Raw genomic sequence first — 9,415 nt, 5'->3', positions numbered from 1 at the left:
CCTATCAAAAGTCGTATCTGAAAAGAAACGCAACTGGGACAAGAAGCTGTATGTGGCAGTATGGGCATATAATACCACGTTCAAGCGAGCCACTGGCCACACGCTGTTCAAGCTAGTTTATGGTGAAGAGTGCGTTTTACCCTTAGAAATTGAGTTGCCGACCATTAGATTTGCAATAAACCATTCTTTGGGTAGTGAAGACGCCCTATTAGAGCGATTTACAACCTTAGCACACCTAGATGAAATTAAGTTGCAAAGTCTATTACATCAAGAGGTGGCTAAGCGTCGCATGAAACAGTTGCATGACCTAAAAGCGAAGAAGTACACCTTTAAGAAAGGACAACTGGTTTTGTATTATGATGCGCGTAGGGAGTTGTTCCCAGGAAAGTTGGAGCCTAAATGGGATGGCCCCTACAAGATTGTTAGGTTAGGGAAGAATAGGTCTACAGCCCTACTAGCTGATCTACAGGGAGTAGAGTTTAAGAATAAGGTTAATCTTAATAAGATTAAACCTCACTATTTCTGAGTCTGCTAATACAAAGAAAATGCATTGCAGGTCCATGCTAGGAATGATCTGGGACCTGCGGAAGAGAGCTTAAAAGACGGTTGATGGGTCGGTTAATCCCTTATTTGGAGCACCTATATTTGGAGCAAAGATACCATCAGGGGAAACTCATCTGGTGGAGCAAAGGATATAAAGTGATTGAGCAAGAAGACGGAACCTTTGTGTGGGAGATTAAAGTCTTCTGCCATCACTGTCTACGACTGTTGACGAGTATCCCTGTTGAGTTCAATGAAGAAGATGGGATGGAGCCGTCAGTTCATCCTCTCAATATGTTAAACTTTGATTATCATAACTATGAATAGAGGAGTTTGTGATGGCCGACAGTGTAAACCCATTGTGGATGTATATACTATATTTTGATGGAGCGTCCAGGGGCCCTAATAGAAAAGGAAGTGTGGGAGTAGTAATCCAAGATCCCCGATGAAGAGTTACGATGAAGTTAGTTGCTTATCTCGGGGTAGGATTCACTAACAATATGGCAACGTATAAAGCCTTGATTATGGGACTGTATATTGCCAAGCAAGGTGGTATTCATTGATTGTTAGTAAAAGGGGATTTCCAATTGATCCTAAATCAGCTAGATGGGACATACATAGTGCGGAATCCCATTCTTTGTATGTATCGGATTGCGATGACCCTACTTGAGGAGTTTGAGAGAGTGTCTTTTTAGTTGATTCCACGTTACTGGAATCAGTTTGCGGATTCATTGGCAAATCTTGCTTATGAGGAAGACCTCTTCTTTAATTGTGGTCCTAGTCTAGATATTGTGATCAATGATGTAACAGGACCCGGTTGTTTGTGGGGTATGTTATCAGAGCATGCGGTATATGGCAGACGATGGTTGATATGGGTGATGCAGAGAGTAGCTGAGACCAATCTACCGTTATTATCTGGGACCCATAGGTTGATTAGACATCATATTATGCGTACGCCTCTTGCTATCTATGCAGGAGGGATGGATCATAACCTTATGCACTTAGTTTAGGGCTACGAGCCTATTTTTCCTCCTTGGGAGGGAGCCTCTTATTGTATATCTAGATTCTTGTAGGGAAGGATGTGTAGGTGTCACTCTGTTTTATCTCGTTAGGCCAAGAGAGCCAGTTGTTTGTTTAGTGCGGGTGCAGTTAATGGTTTCTTTTTTGAGTCCTGTGCTTGACAGATTCCAAAGAGCTTGGAAGGAGCCTTTGTCGCGGCATCGATGCTTCTTGCAGCCCTATCCAGGTGATATCTTTCCTTTATGAGTACTGTGGATTGTTTGTTATATGTGTTTGTGTGCTTGTTAAGGGGGGTTTTTTGTTTCTTGTTGGGGACCGGCGTCCAAGGCATGAAGTCCCGAGGTTTAGGTTCAGTATGTTTGAGGGAGGTCTGAGTAGTTGTTGCCTCCTGTAAAGACATTGCTTAGCGTCAAAAGACCTGTTTTAGATGGGAGTTCTAGTGACCCTATTCTGCTAGCCTGCTAGGCAGCCGTTCTAAGAGTTCTTGTTAGTTGTGAGATAGTTAGAGAAGCTTGCCAAAAGGGAAAAATGATGATGATAGAGAGGAAAAGAAACCCTGAATATCTGAAAAGACACTAAATAAATACAAAGGTGTGTAAAAAGGGGTTTTAACCCCTATCAAAAGAAGAAAAGAAAGAAAATTTTATGAGCAGTTGCTCATTACCTTGCGAAGGCCTGGTAGGTTCCTAGGGACGAGTTAGACTCGGGGCCGATGCCTTGTCTTCCTAGGGGTGGCATCTTGCTGGAAAAAAAAAAGAAGAAAGGTTGGAGCGAAAATAAAAATGAGCGTAAAAAAAGGATTAAGTGTCGCCTTGCGAGGGCTTGGTAGGTTCTTGGGTACCGAGACAGGTCCTGAGGCTGATGCCCTATTCTCCTTGGGTCACTATGCTCAGCTCCCTCCTTTTTACATGCCCGAGTATGAAAAATAAAAACCTTAACAGAAGAAATGTGCTACAAGAAAATACTTCTTGATCAGGCTATAAGAGTCCTCGCCTAGTAGGAGCTCCTAGTTGTGTTGTCCTTAGTTAGGTAGGTAGTTCAGACCACCACTTAGGACAACCTCTTTGATAGTTCTTTTTAGTTTGGCTTTGTTGGAGCGGTTGGTTAGTGACTAGCTTTGAATCTTCTCTCAGACAATGCTAGGCCTACTCCTTGTGGATGTCATGCCTTGGTTCTATCAGGGGGTAGGGGGAGCATTGTGTTGTGGTTAATATGGTTCTATTTTGTATTAGCTTGATGCTTTCCTTGGTTGTCGCCAATGAGAGCGAAATTTTAGTGCCGAGAAGTGCTTAAAAATACCTAAAAATTATGAATATCAAGGGAAAAATATTCAACGTCGTAGGCGGCGGCTCGATCTAGGACGATTTTAAGCGTCAAAGTGCTTTAAAGGCGCCCGAGCGACACTTGTTGATTTTTCATAATTTTTAAGACTGTCGTGCGGGTTGACAAGAGCTATTGGCCAATGCGGGATGTCGAGCCGGATGCCCAGGATTTTTTAGAGCTCAATTCGAAGTCCGGACAGGGAAGGAGCCAAGAAACCGGTCAAGATGCGAAGAGGTGGACATTAGAGTGGTCAGTTGGTCATGACCTTTGGGCATTGGACAACTTATGCCATATCAAATGTGGCAACCAAATCGTGGGATGAGAGAGAGGAGAAAAAACGTCATCAGAGGGCGCCGAAATTTGTGCCCTCTATGTTGATCTTGATGGAGGCAGGCTACAAACAACCATACCAAGTGATGATTGCCCCTCATTCCCCTCTGCCTGCTGGTCATATCGCCGTGCTTCCCTCCTCCATTGGCGGTCTCTATGAAGAATTCTGATTTCAGTCTTTCTCTCTCCTCCCTCTCTCTCCCCTAAAGGCAGATTCATGTGGTGAAGAGGAAGAAGAAGAATGGATGATGGATGCTTGTCCAATGAAGATCGAATTGCTCAGTGGTGTAAGAGGAAGGAAGATTGCTGATTGTGGATTGTCATGAGCATTAATGGTGGCTGGAAATCAGTCCCGAGATATGGCAAATAAAAACCCGCAACCCACAAAGAACGGTAATCTCATTTTTACAAAGGAAATTGTGTTTTTATGCAATTTTCTTCATGAATTCTTGTTCCTATGAGATGATTATGCATTATAATATTGTTTGCAATGTCTTTCAATTGTTTGTGATTAGAAAATCATAAGTGTTGTGGATGAAATTAGTAGTGAAAAACCCGTAAATATGCAAAATATGGAAAAATTGGGTGTTTTTGAGGTATCAATGGGAAGTATAATAAGACACACCAACTAAACTTGTCTTTTTGCTACAAATGAACCTAAGGGCCACAGCCTATAACTCATTTTGAATTTTCAGTCATTTAATATTGCAAAAATTACAAGAAAAATAGGAAAAATAAGGGAAAAATAGGGGAAAATTTGATTTTGAGTGCCGAAAATTAAGGAAAAATAAGATTCATATTTGTGGATGTATGGGGGATGTGAAGTATGAGGTTTAGCCTCAGTTCAGCCCTACCTTTATGTTTTAGTGAGTTTTTATTACTTTTTATACAATAAAAATGTGGAAAATGAACCCTAAACCTATGCACGATGCACAACCTAAATGGGTGAGGGGGTAGAGTGTATAAAAGGTCTTTAAATGTTGAATGAAATGATGAAAAGCTTGCTGGTTTTTATGCATACCATTTAGATCAATCGATAATTAAAAATTAAGAACCTAGTAGCATGAGGGTTTCTCGGTGCTAGGTTCATGCAACGCTGCATACGAGCGAGAGTCAAACTCATTGAAATAAATGTTTTCCACATGTGCACCAATGCTGATTTTCTTAATTGTTTGAGCACGTGGACATTCACAATTTGCATAAATCATAAAGAAATTTAAAGGGTATCAAACAACACCTCCTGGATGAATGGCAATTGTTTTCTAGAAACATGACCAACATTGAGTGGGTAAGGTTGTCCAAGCTGTAGGCTAGGCGTTGGGTCTAAGGGAAAGTAAAATGAGGAAGCATGGTATATCTCGTGGAAATACGCGGATCATAAAAGAGAGAAGTTTGTGTGCATATGTTATATATATGTTTAGCGACGCATCGAGGGGCCAATCCCCAAGGTGGAGGAGAGTCGCAGTGAGGTAGCAGTAGTCAGCCTCGTGGGAGGACCTCCTATGTTTGTACTTCGTGCTATTTGGCAATGTGCTAGGGACTCCCTCTGAGGAGTGTTAATTAGGTTAGAGTTGGACTACAAGACGTGATACAAATGCAAAATGTTTAGGAAGATGATGTATGTGTCATCCACGCTCCTGGCCGTGAGGCCGTGGGGTTGTTGAGCGCATGATACATGTCTGGCTAGTGCATGAGCCAGTGCCGATCCGTTTTAGATCCCATCAATGACCAAGGTTTTTATCAGACTAACTTGGTATCCACAGCTTCAAGGCGGCTATCGACCAATAGAATAAAGCTAACAGGTCCCTTATGAGACCAAGATTCGGAGACCGCCACTTATTGGCAGCTCCCGACAAATGCACCACTGATGGGACCTAAAACGGGCCGGAACTGGCTCATGCACTAGCCGGACCTCTATCATGCACTCAAAAACCCCACGGCCTCGCGGCCAGGAGCGTGGATGGCACACACATCATGTTCCTAAACATCTTGCGTTTGTATCACGTCTTAATGTAGTCCAACTCTAACCCAATTAACACTCCTCAGAGGGAGTCCCAACACAATGCCAAATAGCACGAAGTACAAAGATAGGAGGTCCTCCAATGGCTAACTGCCGCTACCTCACCGCGACTCTCCTACACCTTCGGGTTTGGCCCCTTGATGCGTCGCTAAACATATATAACACAATATCGCACATAGTTCTCTCATGGTACCAATTGATCGTATCCACGAATGTACCATTTTCCTCACTTTCTTTCCCTTAGGACCCAACGCCTAGCCTACAGCTTAGGACAACCTTACACACTCAATATTGGTCACGATCTAGGGAATACAGTTGCTATGCATCCAGGAGGTATTGTCTGATACCCTTTATCGTTTTATGCTTCATGCAAATTGTGAATGCCTATGTGCTCAAACAATTAAGAAAATCAGCATTTGTGCACATGTGGAAAACATTTCTTTCAATGATTTTGACTATCGCTCGTATGCAGCGTTGCACGAACCCAGTACCGAGAAACCCTCGTGCTACTAGGTTCTTAATTTTTAATTATTGACCAACCTAAATGGTATGCATAAAAACCAGCAAGATTTTCATCATTTCATTCAACATTTAAACACCTTTTACACACTCTACCCCCTCACCTGTTTAGGTTGTGCATGGTGCATAGGTTTAGGGTTCATTTTCCATATTTTCATTGAATAAAAAGCCATAAAAACTCACTAGAACATAAAGATAGGGCTGAACTGAGGCTAAACCTCATACTTCAGACCCCCCATACATCCACAAACATGAATATTATTTTTTCTTAATTTTCGGCACTCAAAATCTATTTTTTCCATATTTTTCAATGGTTTTCTCCATTTTTCTTGTATTTTTTGCAATATTAAATGACTGAAAATTCAAAATGAGTTGTGGGCTATGGCCCTTAGATTCATTTTCAACAAAAACACAAATTTAGTTGGTGTGGCTTATTATATTTTCCATTTATATCTCAAAAACACCCAATTTTTCCATATTTCGCGTGTTTTACGGGTTTTACACTATTAATTTCATTCACAACACTTATGATTTTCTGATTTTCTGAGCATAAATAGTTGAAAGACATTGCAAACAATATTATAATGCATAATCATCCCATGGGAACAAGTATTCATGAAGCAAATTGCATAAAACATCAATTTCTTTTGCAAAAATGAGATTACCGTTTTTTGCGGGTTGCGGGTTTTTTATTTGCCATATCTCGGGACTGATTTCCAGCAGCCATTAATGCTCATGACAGTCCACAATCAGCAATCTTCATTCCTCTTGAACCATGGAGCAATCCGGTCTTCATTGGACAAGCATCTGTCATCCATTCTTCTTCTTCTTCTTCACCACATGAATCTGCCCTTAGAAGAGAGAGAGGGAGGAGACAGAAAGACTGAAATCAGAGATTTCCATTGAGGCCACCATTTGACGGGCAAAGAGAGGCGATAAGACCAGCCAAGACAGGGAAGATCAGCCCCATGATCGATTGTATGGGTTGCTTTCAGCCTGCATAGTCCATCTCCATCATGAGAGGGCGCAAAAAACGGCCGCCATGTTGCTCCACGTTTTTTCTTCATCCCTCATTCTCTCTCCACGTTTTTTGCTTCATAAGGTGCATAAAATTTTAGAGGGGGGATCCAAACTCAAAAGGCATGCCCAATTTTGGCCTCCCAAGTGTCCAACTTTTCATATCTTGACCATTTTGTGGTCATTTTCCCGTCCGGACTCCGAATTGAGCTCTAAAAAATCCTGGGCGTCCGGCTCGATATCTTGCATTGGTCGGTAAATCTTGTCGACTTGCACCATAGTCTGAAAAATTATGAAAAATCAACAAGTGTCGCCTGGGCGCCTTTAAAGCACTTTGACGCTTAAAATCGTCTTAGGTCGAGCCGCCGTCTTTGACGTTGCATATTTTTTCCTTGATATTTGTAAATTTTAGCTATTTTTAAGCATTTTTTGGCATCAAAATTCCACTCTTAGTAATTATTAACTCTATTTTTTTAATTCAATGATTCAATGTGTATTCTTAATTCTATGGTTTTTATCATGCGCACATGTGCATGCTCAAGAATCAATTTCAGGTGGTTAAATAATTATTAACTTTGGTTTTTTAATTATGTGAATTGCTAATTTTAGGTGGTTAAATAATTATGTGTCTGCTGGCGCGTCTATATTAGCGCCTATTTGCACGGATATGTAGACGCAAAATTTGCGTCTATTTACACGCACTTATAGACGCTGTGATAGAGCGCCCGACTTTGCGCGTCTAACATGCGCATCTATGCCTCGTTTCTGTTGTAGTGGGGTATCATCAAAGATAAACTACATAGTCAGAAAACCATGTTAGCATAATCAATATAAAGATTTAGGTAAAGAATAACAACATAACTCTGCAAAAAGGATCTTAATTAAAACACATATACTAAGGCACCCTTAAAAGTAAACTTTCAACAAAATAAGCAAGTGAACGCAAATACAACCAGGCCTATGGCTCCATGTCAAGCTCTTGGCATAGCTCAGCGTACACTAGAAGGGCTATACATAGGTCTCCATAAAAACATAAGTCCACTTCATTCTCGAAAAATTCTTGGCCTTCTCTCTCTTCATCTACATTACCCGTGTATGTCTTCTCCACATGCTCCAAGCCTGCTTCACCCTCCACCTCCATAGCATGGACTCCTCTACCTAAATAGTCTCCTTATCCACATTGGGGACATTGCTTTCATCATACACTCGCATGCTCTAAGATATTGACAACAAAACATACCACCATCAAGGTTGCCAGGGATTGGGATAGAAGATCACATGTTCAATATCACATAAAAGTATGTCGTAAAGGGTGAATCAATATTTGTGACTCTTATATCGTGGAAAAATCAACAGAAAATATCATACACTTTTTCACAATGAACCGGACAAGACAAACATGTCATGTAGATCATTTCATCTTTTCTTGGAATCTAGCTTTACAAATCCACATGGACCACACCAAATGGTTGTTCCAGCTCCTTCAAATACCACTTTAAACCACTATAGATAAAATATGATCATGGAGAAGCTATGGTAATCCACTAAGATAACACTTTGGAAGTTGTCAAAATACTCCATCTCATTTACTACAATATTTAAATCCATGATGGCATGTCATTAGCTCTATTGCTCGAACTTTGCCACGATACCATAATCCATTGTGGAGTGTATTTTCTTAATGCACTCAACTAAAAAATGTTGCTTGTGTAACCAAGCCGTACTATAGATTTTGTAATTTACACCAAAATGGTTAGGTTAGTTGTTGCATATAAAATCTAGATATGACAACAAAGAAAGTACGCATTCACCTTTAGACTACATCCTCTTGAGAATTCCCACTCCTCCCTAGATACCTCCATCTCTTTGAGCAAAACTGTGGAATTAAAGCTTTATGTAACAACCACTGCAAAAGCATAAACCATGGCATCTCCTCCATGCCCTTGGGATATTGAACCAGTGAATAGTGTGTATTGCGTCAAAATTCTAATTGCGCTCCCTCCCACTCTCTTTTGGTTTGCTCATGCCTATTGAGCCACTTCTCCATGGATACATGATGCAATATATAAAACAATTCACTTTCTTGTTCATGGTACCGTCCATCCTCTTTTCTACTCCATTTCCAACCATCGCATCTTTAGTTAGTCTATCATCATCCTTTAGCATCCATAGCATACTATTGTCTAAATTCATTGCCAATATTCACTCCAAATATATGCTCTAATGTCTCTTACACTAGCTAACATTCAATCATGTTGCCTTTTGGTCGAGCTTGTTGTTGCACAAAGCCCTTTAGCGTTTTCATAAAGCTCTCTAAGAATAACATCTATCATGTATGGAGGGGTTCCACAATCTCCACTTCATTCATGAGATGTGCCAAGAGGTGAGTTTGTATCGTGAGCATGCTCATGGATAGGTATTTCTCAAAGAGACGCATCGTCTCTAGTGCTCCCCACCTTGCGAACTCAATAGAGGATGACTTGATCTTCTTCTATGAGATCCATTGCACTAAATTAGATAGCTTATAAATTACTGAATGTATTTTTGGAGTAAGACACCCTAGAAATGTGATCGGTAGTTCAAACTACTAGAAATTTAAAGCATTACCACAATCGAATTGACATAAAATAGTGAAATACTAAGGTT

Source organism: Lygodium microphyllum, chromosome 22, assembly GCF_053477565.2.
Source record: "Lygodium microphyllum isolate KBCC chromosome 22, Lygodium_microphyllum_v1.1.10, whole genome shotgun sequence".
NCBI lineage: Eukaryota > Viridiplantae > Streptophyta > Polypodiopsida > Schizaeales > Lygodiaceae > Lygodium > Lygodium microphyllum.
This window is presented reverse-complemented; position numbering follows the sequence as displayed.